This window comes from Phasianus colchicus, chromosome 13, assembly GCF_987193195.1.
Source record: "Phasianus colchicus chromosome 13, bPhaCol1.hap1.1, whole genome shotgun sequence".
Taxonomy (NCBI): Eukaryota; Metazoa; Chordata; class Aves; order Galliformes; family Phasianidae; genus Phasianus; species Phasianus colchicus.
The window spans coordinates 18,525,361-18,540,589 of record NC_143448.1 but is presented as its reverse complement, the minus strand read 5'-3'; the positions used below and the strand labels follow the sequence as shown (position 1 = coordinate 18,540,589).

General features: G+C 44.7%; 1 protein-coding gene across 1 annotated transcript in view; it reads right to left on the bottom strand.

Annotated features, from left to right (window-relative positions):
- Positions 1 to 12,522, bottom strand: part of ZNF469 (zinc finger protein 469) — a 185,672-nt gene extending 173,150 nt beyond the window's left edge. The window contains exon 1 of the mRNA XM_090149465.1: positions 8,901 to 12,522. The gene's annotated coding sequence lies outside the window, so the exon portion shown is untranslated. The remainder of the gene's footprint in view (positions 1 to 8,900) is intronic.
- Positions 12,523 to 15,229: the final 2,707 nt, after the last annotated feature.

Genomic DNA, 15,229 nt, shown 5'->3' with positions numbered 1-15,229 from the left:
ATTATTAATTTTTTAAAAAGGGAGTTTTAGTAGCTTTATTCTTCAGAGGAATATAATTCCTGTATTATTAACACCACCAGGGATTATTAAAAATGGCGAAAGCAAATTAAAATCTAATTCCGTTCTCACCATTTCCTGACTTGTGCTTTTCCCATCCTGGAGCACGAGATGCTGCAGAGGAACGGAGCGCAGGATGGGCTGAGGGGAGCTCAGCATGAGCTGGAGAATTCGCTTCTAAGCCTCTGCCACTGCTTTGCATTTCCCATTCCCACTTGTTTTCGCTTTCTGGTGCTGGGGAGAACAACACTGGGAGTTCCCATAGCAAATAGAAATTGAAAAGATCCATCTGCTTACCTTAGCTTTTAAGGGCCCCTGCCCATCCCTCACTGTCCTGCAGGTGACTCCACACTCTGTTGCAGTTCCACAAGTGTTCTTAAATAGATGTGACAGAAAACACCTCACCTTGAGCTGCTGGGTGCAGAGCACAGCCCTCTCACCACCAAACAAAGCCTTTATCCAGCAGCAGAACAAAGCTGCCCAGTAAGGAGGACTGGAACCAGTGTGCGTCAGTGTGCTTTTACACGACAGATCTCTGCCTCAAGGTGAAAACTAACTAAAGGCAGTTGTTAAACAATTGGAAACAGGTGATTTCTATTAAATCCTGCAGGACTTTTCTGAGTCGTTGTTTTCAAGCTGTGTCCCATCTTAGAACATCAGACACACGCAGGTGCCCGCGTTTGGTGAGCACACACCACCCTAATCAATCACACATGTGCACACCCTGTTATCTACAAACAACTGGTTTTCATCTTTTTGCCTTTGTCAAAACAAGAATGTTCTCCAGCAAAAATCTCCTATAGAGACATCCTGTCTGTGGCTTGCTGCAGAGCACACGAGGGGTTGCTTTTCACAGTTACTTCCATAGATTCCACGTTTCTCTGAAACCTCAGATGAAATCCTGCAGGAAAACGTAAGGCAGAAAGGTGCAGCTCCTTCTGCCTGGGAGCTTCCGTGCCTAAAAATGCTCTCAGACTACAGCTGGTGGTTTGGGACTAAGGTTCAGCTCATCTAAAACCCCAAAGAAAATCACAAAGCCTATTTGTGATTTAATTTGTGATTTAAGAAATCTATTTGACGAAGCAGAAGACATATTTGCATATATATATATATATAAATATAATTTTTTTTCCATCCAATCCTCATCCTAATCTACCCAGAATGTCTAATCTTAGCAAAGAGCCACCTTCTGTCCCTGGGTGCTTCGAGAAATACATACAGGAGTGCTCTGGGTTAGGAAAACAGCTGCAGGGGGGTATGCCCAGCAATAAGCAACCTACAGCCCTATGTAGCACCAGCAGCACTACAAATCCCTCCAGCCATGGACAGGAAGGGATAAGAAGGAGAAGAATTGATCTAAATAGAATAGGAGAAGTCTGCTCGCAGGGGAGGAAAAGGCACTGAACCACTCAGGACAAACAGAAATAGGTGTCAGTCTCTTCTGTCAGCTTTTGCATCCGAACACAACCAATTCTGGGGTGTTTCAAAACAGCTCTGAGAAAGCATCCAGATGAGCATTTATTGCAGCACTTACCAGCTCTGTTTGCACTAACACTTCATTGATGTTTTTTGCTAAGCCTGCAGAGGAAGCCTGTACAAAAAAGGGAAAAATGGATTCTTCTCTATCTGTCGTGAAGAAAACCTTAACCTAAAAGCTTGCTTGTACCTCTGTTATTGATTCCTGCTCTTGCAATATGAATACACACAGGGATATTTCCTTGCCATGACCCCAGCGCCAGGTGAGAGGCAGCATCTGGGGGGTGTAAGCAGAAACACTGCCACTTCCAGAGCTCCTCTGCTCGAGAAGCTCAGTCTGAAGTGCCGTGGGAGCAAAACGTGGACTGGTTTCCACCTTACCCAGCTCCCAGAATGCTGGGGACAAACTGGACAGGGGGCACATAGGGCTCCTCCAGCCTGGTGGCTGCAAGCAGCTCCCGCTAGCATCCTTTGCAGGAAGAAATGCAATTCAGTCTCTGGGGTGACTTTGCTGGGGGAAAAAAATTGTGCAGAGGTGCTGTGATCCAGCGGCCACATTGCTGCATGGTGTCTGCTTTGATCGCTTCCTTTTTGCTGTGTAATCACCAATAATCATTTCTCTGTGCCAAGACCGTCAGGCATGCTTGTAAAGTGATTGCCTACCCCTGAGAGACCCTGCAGTCAGACACCTCGTGTGCCAACCCATGAATTGCATCCACTTCAGCACACGCAGGGCCCGAGGCCTCGAGGAAATCAGCAATCCAAACCAAGTCTGCTGAGGTTTAAAAGATGAATTATTTTAATAACGCTGAACTTAAATTGGATTCTGGTTTGGAGACGGTTCTCTGTAAAATGAGGCAAATTGTCTCAAACTAAGGGGGGTTTGACCAAACTGCAGCTCGATTGTCACGTAGTTTTGTCTCTTTCCCTGTGCTTCTGATTAACAAGATTATTTATGCCTAAGCACAAGCCCACTCTCCTGTTTCCTTATCCAGAAGCTTGCTCTTTCCACAGAAAAATGAAAGCGAGTGGATTAAAAATGGGGGAAAAAAACCTTGCTATCTCCAATGTCTTCTGCTTCTGGCACTTCAAGAGCTGTTCCTTGCTTTGTTTGCTCTGCTTTATTCCTTGCCTTTAAGTCTCCCTCTCCCCAGCAGCAAGCTGCAAAGGCAGACACTATCATGACGCATGCGCCTTCTGCAATGCAAGAGGGAACACAACTCTTCCAGTTTTAGAGACCAAACCAAGAAAACAGGCAAGAAGTTCCTACAGGTGACAACCTCTCAATGCCACGCATGCCCTAACAGATAAATCATTTGGCCCACGCTCACAAACATGAGTCCATCAACCAAGCTTTGAAATCCCAGCACAGACAATGCAGGGAGTTTCCCTCTGTTGCTGCTGGATGGATGTGATGACTCCCACAGTGTGTGTGATCTCAGGGAGGTCAGCCTCACCAGTGCTCGTACAGGATCTACCCATTGGGAAAGCTACAGCAGCAAGTCCTCTGGCCCAGAATTACTTTAGCAGTTCCCTAAGGTAAATACACCACAAGGAACAAGAGGAAGGGGATGGGGAAGGACTCTGTTGTGGTGGAAGAGCGGTGATGCTATACCATCAGTGAGAAGATCTGGGTTTTTACCTGTGCCAAACTGTGATGCACCAGTGCACGTGTGATGCTGGACTCTGCCCCGTGCCCACTCTGCATAGGGAGAAACACAGCACCCCAAAATCCAGGGTCTGGATCTGCACCACAATTCAGGACTTTAAGTTCCCCACGTGTGTGACTGAGCTCTCGTACCTGGCAGCCCAGGTAAGAGCTGACCCAATGGCATAAAGGAGATCCCAGATTTGGTCCTTCCATCGCCATCTCAATAGAAATGGTGGCACGAGACTTGCAGCTTAAGGCACCAGTACTCACACACAGAGCCACTCTGTGTGAAGGTGATGGAGGCAGACGCTCATGCTGTGAACCCTGAGAAGGACAAGTCTCTGCAGGACAGCTGTGTGTGTCTGATGTCCTGCCAAAGGCGTGCTGGACCTCATGAGGAAAAAGATCTTCAGCACTAGCTGAAATCCAAACCCTGGTGTTGATGAATTACAACAGTATATCTCTGAATCCCTTAGACATGCCAATCATGAAGGTGTTGGGCAGTGAACTCAGAGACCTGCACTTAGTCCCTGGTCCTGTTGAGGGCCACACGTGGTGAGATACGGCTTCAAACAGCTACAGAAGTAGGCTTAAAACACTGGGAGGAGTTGAAGGAGTCTAGTTGGTCTTGGCTTTGTCTCCCTGTCATAAAAACAAGCAAATTTAAGGCACAGGATAAAAAGCAGCAGCAGCAAGTGCAAAATAAATAGAAAGTTTATGTACATTAGCTGTTTATAGCAGGAGAATGAGTCAGTCTATCCCAGCAGTTTTCATTATGGCCCAGATTAGGCCTTCAGTGAATCCACACCTTGAAAATGGAAAAAGCCTCTGCATGTCACACATAAATAGAAATTTTCCAGACACATGAGGACAAGAGCTCAGACTAACTGGACAGACATCACTCTACAATGTAAAACTACCATCAGGTTTTCTTATTACTACTTAGAAACTGACCTTATTTATTGCAAAAGTTAGGAAGTGAAATTGTAGTTGAAAATAGGGGAAAAGCTTTGTATGTCCACATACACAGGATTCTTTATTCCATGTGCTATAACGTGCTGCTGGTTACCTGTTCCCCCTCTGGGAAATATAAGGCTGTATAAATGGAGAGTCCATCTGCTCGATGTAGAGCCCCAAAGAATTCATAACACCAACAGGGATGAAGGCCAGGACAGGTTGAACTGTTGCAAATTCTCAACTTATGCTTCTCCCATGGGAACTGACATGCACTTTGGCCTCGATCCCAAGACTTACGTTCCTCCCATAATCAGCAGAGCTCCAGCCTGCTACTTCCAGGTTCCTTTCATCCTATGGCCGACTTCCCTTGAGGATTATTTCTTCCCTGGATCCAAGGAGACATCAGTGAGGAAAAGCAGCTGTTAATGCATGGCAAAAACAAGCCAAGCATGGAGATGCTTCCTGGATTCTCAAGAAACCCCTCAGCCTACTTGCAAAGGGACTTACTACCTATAAAATCAAACTTCATCAAATGCAGCTGAAGGAGCTCTGGGCTTTCCCAAGAAAAATGCATGAGATCCCTAGCAAAGCCTAGCAGCTGTTTACAGCTGCTCCCTCCATAAGCCAAGCCTTTGGAGCACACATAGACTACTTGGAGTGGGTTGGTGTGCAAGAAGGAGGACTGTGCTAAACAACACCGAGGGGCTGGAAGAACATCTACAGGGGAACTTGCCACTAGCATTGCAAATGCATGGCCTCAACACTTCTGATCAATCTCTGGTTGTGGGTTTTGGTGCTTTGGGTTTGTTGCTGGAATTTTTTTTAAGCTTCCTGGCTCTGAGTAACTACTGAACAACTGTGGGACCCCAAGTAAAAGGCTAACCTGAGAAAAAAGAAACAGCAGAAGGCTTTGACAGAGCTGAAATCCTTTAGAAATGAATTCAATGCAAAGACAACAGCATGAGCTGAGCGACGGCTTCATAGGAACAAGAGAGAGTGCTGCAGGTCAGCAGGCACTACTGCACAGATCACATCTCCCCAGGTAGAGAGGAGAGCTGCTAAAAAACATGCAGAACAAAGCAGGAGTTACTGCCACCTTCATGCAGAAACTGGAGGTTGGAAGGGCTCACGACTTCGGGAACAGAGCAAGGAAAAGAATCAGCAGATCCGTTGTACTCACAGGTTACTGCGAGAAAAAAAATACGGAGACAAAGATAACTGCCAGAATTTGTTAAAAAGGCACATTTTCCATTACCTACAAAGAGAGATTTTTGGAGAGCTGTCTGATGCCAAACATATTTCTGTGCTCGATGCATCAGCAGCCTCTTGGCAGGTGCTCTTAGAAAAACAGAGCGCATGTTTGTGGGCATTCAATGCTCTATTTGAGAGGCACTTTCCTCAGCCTGTCACTTGGGTTGAGTTCAGCACCAGAGAGGTGTTTCACTGGAAAATCCAACATATTTTTGTCAGTGTATCCGGGAGGGTTCCAAAGTCTACAGAGTGGATGCTTACATCTGGGGAAAATCTGCAGAAAAAGCATGAGAGAAGCTCCAGCTCACTTTGGAAAGAGCTGGAGTTGCTAGGCTGGAGCTGAATTGCAAGCACTGGAAATAAGGAGAAGATAGGAGGCAGAGCAGGTTGGCTGGAGGCACCCGGCTGCCACAGCAGACAAGGAGGAGAGTCAAGGATTTCCTGGAATTACTGAATGCAAACAAAGCTGCCCTACTTCAGCTGCTCAGAGTAGCAACCTGAGAGCACTACTGTTCAAAACACTGTCCCAGGGAACAAAGGATGCTGATCCTAATGGAACAGGCTTCTGTGCTGAAAGGGTATGGCACAGATGGCACAGGTTCTGCCATGGTCAAAACCGAGAGCCATCCATGCACACATCAGTGCTGGTAGCACCGTGGTGATTTTGGCCATGGTGGATGGCTTATATGCTTGAAAACAAGTCCCTCACGTGCCATCTGCTATCGGCCACAAACCACGAGCATGCAGAGGTACATGAACATCACCATGCCAAAAAAATGTTAACGAGGCACTCCTGGAGAGCACCTTCCACTTGCAGCTATGAGCACACGATGTGAGGAGCACACAGAGTCTGGTGGTGGCAGAGATGCACTCAACACTTCCTAATCCATCACTCTGCTACCAGCAGCAACACCCCACGTACTGCATTCCCACCAGCACCACGACCAAGCTCTGGGCTCAGAGACCCACTGTTTGGAAGGGGCTGCTCCCATCCCCCCCTATCCCACATATATAGTCTATATTCCATACATGTACAATTGGAAAAATTACAGATGGCAAATACCAGAGGTGCTGTAGAAGATAAGCACTCACAGACAAGCAACAATGCTTGACCAAGCTAATATACTTCTAATACACTTCTAATCTCAACAGGAGCTTTTCACGTTTGATAGGATTTAGTTTAAAGGCAGTAGGACAGCAGAGAGCAATATTTCACACTGGCCTCAGGGAGAAATGGCACAGAAGTAGTTGTTCAGGATGTCACATAAGGCAAAAACAGTCAAATGAGGACAAAAATCACCACCACCAGAACATTGCAGGCATACTGTAATTAAGAAAACTGTAAGACCTGGATTATTAAATGCCTTTTCATGTTATGACTCACTAGAAGACACAACATCTCACCGAGTTTTACCAAGTGTGATCCTTGAAATAATAGTCCTTGTGATGGGCTTGGCCATCTGCAGCAAGATCAAGGCTGGAGTTTCCTTTCTGCCTTGCTCCTGTTATCACCAGTGCAGTGGGTTGGTGGGAAATGCCAAAACAGTGAAACACCTACTAAGAGACTGCTGTTGAGCTGGACTCTCTCACTGGAATGTTTGCACTGTGTTTCTAATCCATCACCTTGCTTCTTGGTTTTGTTAATGCATGCCAAAGCCAAGCTGGTTGTGCTTAATCACTTCAAGTAAAATAATAAAAAAGATGTCCAATGCTGCATACATACTATGGACCAAAGCTGGTGAGCTGGTGACAAGTGAAATTAATGAACGGATTACTATTGGCATCCTGCAAATAGCAACTGTGTGCTGGACAAGACAGACCAAGCCTCAAAGAGACAGAGGGCTGATAAAGACAGGGAATACAGGGAGGGAAATAGCATAATATTTAAGAATAACACATCGTGTTTAGACTTAATATGGAGTTGTCTTAGTAACTGAGTCATATTTTTAACAGCTAGCACAGAAAGCAATGCACCACAGGAAGGGACCAGAGAGCAAGAAGTTGTTGGCATGCAAGGTTTTCTTCCTATCGAGTGGAAGGGACAGCATGGGGAAAGGAACTGATCTTCAGTCAGATATGAGATGAGGACAGGCCAAGAAAGATTGCAGGAGTACCGACAAGTATTTGATGTGAGAGAGATGAAAAAGCCAAAGGAGAGGAAGTTTTCTGAATGGACATGGTTTGGGCAGAAGTCAGTGTTCGTTGAAGCCAAGAGAAAAGGATGTTGCGTTAGTCGAGGCACGATGAGACAACAACTTGGACAAGAGTTTTAGCTGTGAAGAAGAAAAGGTTAAACACTTACGGCTGAAAACACTTAATCTAGGAAGGGGAAAACAAGAAGATGTTTATTGGCCAGAAATAGAAAGAAAATCAATCCACCACCTGAGCTGTATCAGCTGAGACAAGTCCTCCCAAGAGACCTTCCTTCCCCTCCCACTTTGTCCAGCTTCCTCCTCCAGCCCTGCCTCCCTTCCCAGCTTTCTGTTATCATTTGGATGTCTATCTTTTCTTCTGCAAAGGACTTGACCAAGGAAAACAGAGGGCTTGTAAATCCGCCTGCCTGGATGTGGCTTTTTGATGTCTGGAGTGCAGAGAGACACTGCTGAAATTTATGTTCTCCAAGGACTGAGAAAGGGAGAAATTTATGTTAGGAAAAAGTGACTGTCATCTCAGTTTATTCTCCCAGTTTGGTAATGGAAAACAGGCTTCCTACAAACACATACACACAAAGCCCAGCATGAAACCGCTCATGAACTGGAGCACATTAACCAAGAACCATCCCATAACAAGTGGTAATAACAATATTAGTAACGTGGTAAATCACACACAGCCTCCCACACGCCTGTCTCCCCAGCAGGGACCAGGCACCCCGTTGAGAAGCAAAGCAGCAGCACCTCTCTGCTCTCGCATCCTTCATTCTGCCTGTATCAATCACACTGTGTCCCCCAGAGCAGCACGCTGACCACAGACAGCAGCCCTTACAGAAGCTGTAGTGCATTGCACCAGCAGCAAATAAAGCACAGAGCTCTACCAGAGGCTGCTTCAAACCCTTAAAGTGACAGTTCCAAGCCCACCCCAAACACGTGCATCATCTGAATACACCCAGCTCGTTGTGCTGAATCAGGCAGGTAATTAGTGCAACTCAGGCAACGAGCTGGAAGGAGTTAGGCTGCTAAAGGAGAAGAAACGTCCTCATTTGTATATTAAAAACCAAACAGATTGGCATTCCTGCTAAATGAGCGCGCTTTTCAATCCTTGGCAGTTCATTTGGAGTTCTGAATTTACAGCAGGAAGCAATACAGATCATGCTTCAGACAACTACAGTTTATTTCTTGAGACTGTTTGCAAAGAAACGTGAAACTCGCATTAAGATAAAGAGCATCTATTTGAGCTGCTCCCAAATAACCTGAATTCAATGCTACTTCAATCTCTGAAGCTCGCACCAAGCCATCTCAAAGTATTTAAACCATTCTGCAAGCGTTTAGACAGGAAGCTTTTCTATACTCACCCTGGAGGAAGTGGTGGCATTACTGATATATGTCCTGCACTACATTAAATGTGGCTGTGGAGTTATTTATGTGCTTTTCCTGACTTCTTTTGACACGGGAGTTGATTGCAGTGCTGTATGATTACGTCTGCATCCTCGAATCTTTCTCAGCTGGAAAGTCTCAAGTTCCAAGCTGGGATTCCCTCTCCACCCCCTTCTCATGCACTTAACCCTCCTTCTGCTGGAAGCATCCAGTAAACATCCACACAAAGCTTTTAGGTACAGAGGCAGGAAGCGGGCAGGCTACGTTTTAAGAGGAAAATATAAGACATTTTCTCAGCTGCTCCCTGCTTTTTAACTCAGTGCTACAAGAAAACACTTTTTAGTGACGGTCTTTTTAACTATGGACTCTTAGAAACTGATCCCAGAGGATCAGGGATTTCAAGTTGTTGTTTTTTCTAATTGTTTCTTTCTTGAATTCCTTTTCTTATGATCTTTATCAACCCTCCTCTTCCCGCTCGCTTCCCAGACCACCTACAGACAGAAGCATTGCTCACAAGTGAGACATTTGCTGTCGGCTACAAGCAAACATGTGTGTACAAGAACCTATCTCATTGGTTTCAATGGTTGCATCTAACCCTACACAACCCTCATATGTTGGGAACTGTGGAGAAGAGAAGCACTGTGTGCTCTCCCTGCATGGACACTTGTGCAGAGAGAAACAGGTGCCACTGGCACTGGATTTCTAAGCCAAAGCCACTCACAGAATCATTAAGGTTGGAAAAGACTTCTAAGATCATCAGGTCCAACTATCAACCCATCACCATTGTGCCCACTAACCCACGTCCCTCATTCTGTGACCCCCCATGGCCAGGCATGCCTGCCCCTCCTGCTAACCATCATCTTATTCAGGATGCAGATGATCTGAAGGACCAAATACAGCACCCTACAGCACAGCTCTGGTGGCTCAGAAGGTTTTGAGATGCTAAGAACCCTCTGCTATCTGGCTCGTGGGTTTTATTATTGAGTTTAATACTGAACTCATCACCAGATTGGGATTTTGAAAGGAGTTTACTCCAAAGATGTTGCGAAGAACTGTTCTCTCCCACCCTCACTGACTCTGTCCCATTCCTAGGGCTATCTGGGTATCTTCTCATTACAAGTTTCAGACACTACAGGAAATCAGGACAGCAGCAAAGCCCTCAATCTTTTCTACTTCCACGTTTTAATTGTATGGCTTTTAAATTTAGGATACTTCCAGCATCAACAGGCTGTGCTTTACAGCACATGTTGGGACAGAAAAGCAGCAACATCCTCTGCAGTTTTGAGTCCAGGGAATGGATTTAATGACTGTGGGTTTTACTGTGTGGATATACTGCTGTGAAGGTGCTCAGAGCTGCAGGACTGTGGGAACCACGGGCATCCCCTGAGATAACCCTGGCACATTCACAATGCTGTGCAGCTGCTGCAGATCAATGCATGCTCTGTTACCATCACTTGGTGAGCTGCAGCATCACGTGGGTGGATTTGGTGACAGCCCATCAAGAACAGGAGATACCTCAAGCTGAGGAATCCACCCCTCCTGACAGTTTGGTCCAGTCATTAATCTTATTTCATGCTTATTCTCAAACACTCTGTCTCATTTCCCACCTGAACTGGAGTGGCTTATGGTTCACATAATTCCCTCCCTGCCCAAAGCCAAGAACTCATCACCAGGCAGTGTTCTCCTCCTGAGGGGAACACTTCAAAAAGTGCTTTCATATCATCCTCTCCATTTGCCCAACTCTGTGCACTGAGTAAAGCAGCAAAGATTTAAAGGGACTCAGAGCCCAAAGTTTGCAACAAGGAGGGAACTCGAATATTTTCTGCCCGGTTCATTCCTGCACAGCACAGAATCCCCTATGGTGAAACGACACAGGTACACAAAAAAAAATATATATGTATGTATATAAGCAATTCCCAACACATAAAACCTTCCCCCAAAAACGCAGCCACTTCCTGCGCATGGAAAAGGAAAGAAGGGATTTTCACAAACACTAAGGAGCAGTCAGACTTCTGCCACAGAAGAAAATCTGCATGAGAAAGCATGCAAGTGTCTGGGCAGAAAGCAGAGAGATGCCCTGTTCTGTTTGCTGGCTGAAATGGTGAGAAGGAAAGTGCTGGAGAAGCTCTCAGTTTCATTAGAATGCTCACTTTAATGAAACATGAAGCAATTCCAGGCAGAACCCAAACCAGATGAAATACCCCCAGATGCTTACGAGCTATTTTACAACACTGTAAGTTATAAACAAAGCTTAAAAAACCTACAAAAAAAAAAAAAAAAAAGAAGAAGAATTTAAAAAAAGCAGAGCTTGTAACTATTCTTCTGCCCCCCACCCTGCCCCTGCCTACCTCCAAAGCTGCTGCTCCTTGGGTAAAAGGAGGACACTTTTGTCAATGCTGTACTTCAAAAACATGAAGGACTTCTCACTGTGAACCCCCTTGGGCTCCGTGCTCAGCTGCAGAAAGGCAACCTGAATGAATGAGAAGGAAGGAAGGGATTCAAAACAAATGGACAAACAGCTCCTTTCTCAGCTGCTCCACGATTCCTCCCACCTCCTCCTTCACGAACATTCGGGCTTTTCTGTTTTTCCTCTGGTTTTGCTGAAGAGAGCAGGGAGCCCATTAGAGCAGGGGGATTAAGAGAGTTGAAGTGGGGTTGAGAAATAAAACTGCTGGTAAATAACGGCAATTATGCAAGGCAGATGGCCACAGCCAGAGCTCAGCATTTCAAAGGCACAGGGCAGGGAGCAGAGCTGCACTCTGCTGTATGGAGAGCACCTCATTTGTGTCCAATTAAAAGATACCAACCTGTGATCATTAGAGAAGAGCTGCCCTAAGAGGGGTAGGAGAGCGGGGAGATGGGATGGAAGGCACAAAGTGGTGACTGTAGCTGATGCTTCACCCAGACTGGAAGGCTGAGCAGAGCTCTGCATGCACCCCACATTACCGCCCTACTTGCATGAACACGAACGCTTGCAAAAGAAGTTTTGTGGGAAGTGGGAAAAGCAGGGCAAAATCTGGTTATTAAACCTACAGTGTTGATAATTAATTGCAGATGCATCATGTCCAAACGGTGGTGGTTTTTTATATACTGGTAAGACAAAGAAGAGGGCTACTTCCCTGTGCACAGCTGCTTTCTCTGTCAGATGCAATTCAGAATGCAGCTGCCCAAGGGTTTAACATGTACTAGTTTTTAATTAGAGGTAGCTGTGCTAAGATCAATGCAGCAAAAAACAATATAGGCCTTGCATAAGACTAAAAGCAAAGATTATGGTGGGAGAAGTAAAAAAAGAAAACCAAAACATATCAAAAGGAAGTGAAAAGAGGGGAGAGACAATTCTAGCACTAAAGTAAGAGCTGAACCAACGCCAGGCCAAGGGAGGTGTATGTACATCTCTATATATGATTCTATATCATAAAATACATTCTATATCTATGATCCTATATCTATGGACATGTTATATTAGACACGTACACAAAGCAAGTCAAAGAGTACTTTTCAATGAGTCCAATGGCATCAGCCAGCTCCCAGTTGTTCCCTGCTTTACCAAGGAAGACGAGGACAAATTTAATATATACTCATCTATTCATCTATTTAAAAATGTCTTAAATATACGCACAGGATATTTATTCTCCCTGTGGTAATAACAAGAGTAAAGTCCCTTTTATTTCAATTGACTTGCTTTAATTCTCAGCTCCTGCTATGATGCACTGAAATTGGCAGGCAAACCCCAGCACGTCTTGAACAGAAATCCCAAAGATTCTGTAAGAAAAACAGGGAATCAGTGTGGACAATGGGGGATTTTACTGCTTTCAAATGAAATACCATAGATGTCCAGGCTGGGGCACAGTGAGGGACAAGGAAGGTCTGTCCTTACAGCTGCCATCACAGCATAGATGGAGCGGCGTCGCGCTCAACTTCGCTTTCCATCCAAGCTTTTGTCAATCTGTTGCACAACTGGGGTAAGTTTCCATTAAATCGTATGAAAAACCAGAAAGAAAATATTTACTGGAAGATTATAGAGCGTATATTAACTCACGCTCGGCTCAAGCTGTTGGAAAGAGATGAAACCAGATAGTTTGCCTAAACATTCAAAAGCACAGCTTAACTCAAGCATCTGGAAGAAGCACAGAACCTTTCCTTGCCTACTGGTTCAATACAAATATCCACAGCCAGGAAAAGAATCCTGAAGATGTCATTTTTTTTGCCCCAAGTATAAAATTTTATTAAGCTTAATTAAAAGACATTCTTTTTGGACAAATGTAAACTTTGCCCATTTTAATAAATAAGAAAAATAAGGCTAACAAACACAATACGTTCTTGAATTAAATATCCCACGTGAAGCTGTGGATGAGGATAAAAACAGGTTTTCCCCCAGTCCCATCCGGTTTATCCCACCACTGACCAACACTTGATGAGGTCCCCTGACCTATTCAGAGGTTGAGTTGCATCCCACCCACCTCAGCTCTCAGCTTTGCACAGCTCCTTCCGTGCTTCCATCAGCTCCTGCCTCCACCTGCTGCAGTTACTCACAGCTTCGTGGGGTATAAAACAACCCCTATATACATCAAACCACGTTTAGCAGAGAAATTAAGTACGTCAGCTCGTAGCAGCACATTACAACAGCAATCTCAGCTTTCCCCAAACAGCAGGGTAACTAAATGACTTTCTTATTCCTGGCTTCAGTCAAGGAAATGAGGTTTGACTGTCGAATACTCATCTAAATCAGCAGAGCTTACAGAAGTGCTTTGGGATTGCCATGGGTGAAAGGGACATTCTTATTTCTGATGATGGAAAACAGTTTTTGCTGAATTATAGCTGTGGCTCCAGATTTTCAGTGCCTAGATAGGAATTCTGAAGGAATTACCAAGACAAGTCGGTGCAAAGTGATACTCCACAGTAATTTGTGTGGGTGTCTTTTTTTTTCATTAGATATCAGTTTCCTCACTGTGTTTTCTAACCTGAAACTCCAGAGCAATTATGTGAAGCAGACAGATATCAAAGCTACGGCTACCAGAGCGTAGCAAACACGTGCCAGGTTCTCCATGATGGAGACAAGAACTAGAACAACATCTTGGCCAGCATTCCTTGCTTTGCAGGCAAATTGTCAATACTGAAATGTCTAAAACTGTGCCTAACGAAGGCATTCCAGCTTATTTGGGTCACAGAAGGGTGCTCATTTTTATAGTTTTGTTTTGCAAGGCAAAATATGTAAAACTAATAAGGAATAAAAGAAAGGAAAACAAAACCAGAAACAAAACAAGCCAACAATGTATGATTCTTGGTCACAGGTTCTCACCCCCCGCCTCTTGGACTAAAGCAGGAGGAAAAAAAAAATGGTTTTAAAACCATTAGAAGCTGTGAATAAGTAAAGGAGACAAAATGAGAACTCATTCCTAGCAGACCTACCAGAATGGCCAATCTGTTCTGGTGGGCAGAACTTTGCCTCCATAGTGACCTACCTGAATGGAGAGCCATGCCAAACCCTCAATACTGCTGCAAGAGCATCTTACATACACGTAGGATTTCTTACTGCTGCTATGTTACTGTTATGATGATCTCTGTATGAACACACTTGCACAGGACCTTACAGACTCTTCACAGTTACAAGCTTGTCCTGAAATGCTCTTCTCGGGAATGTCTGGTTTGCACATGACATAGCCTGTGATGTCTAGAAAACATATAAAACATTCTTGAAAAGAAGTCATTTCCTCCATGGACAAAGACATAAATCCTTCAACTACATAAAATCTAAGGGAGCAGGGACAGCAATTACTCACAGGAATACCTGATTCAGTGCTGAAGTCTCTTGGAGCTATAAACACAACGTGACACAGCTGAGACAAATGCAAACATTCACAGCCCAGGAAAAACCCAATGTCTTGAGGAACGCTCAGTCAGACCATCCGAATGCACAGAAGGACCTTAACATGGTCCTCTGCTTACCTACGTGTTTCAAATGATTTATACACTCTCCACACTGGTGAAGGTTTCGTTCTCCTGAAATCTAGCCAATGCTATGCAGTCACTCTGAGCGGAAGACTTGAGCATGCAGCACTCTAATGGCTAAAGGAAACCTCTCTTGAACTCAATTTTTTCCTCATACGCTTCATCTTCTACTAGAGCTGAAAAATGCAGAGAAAAAAAAAAAAAAACTTAATCATATCATAAAGACAGATATTGCTACAGTTAAAATCTGTGTGTGTGTTCCTCATGAAAAAAGGAGATGCTCAGGGCTCAAAAGGAAAGCTGGGCAAGAGAAGGACTCCCTGATGAAGAGAAGAAAGGCTCTGTAGCCAATATGAAT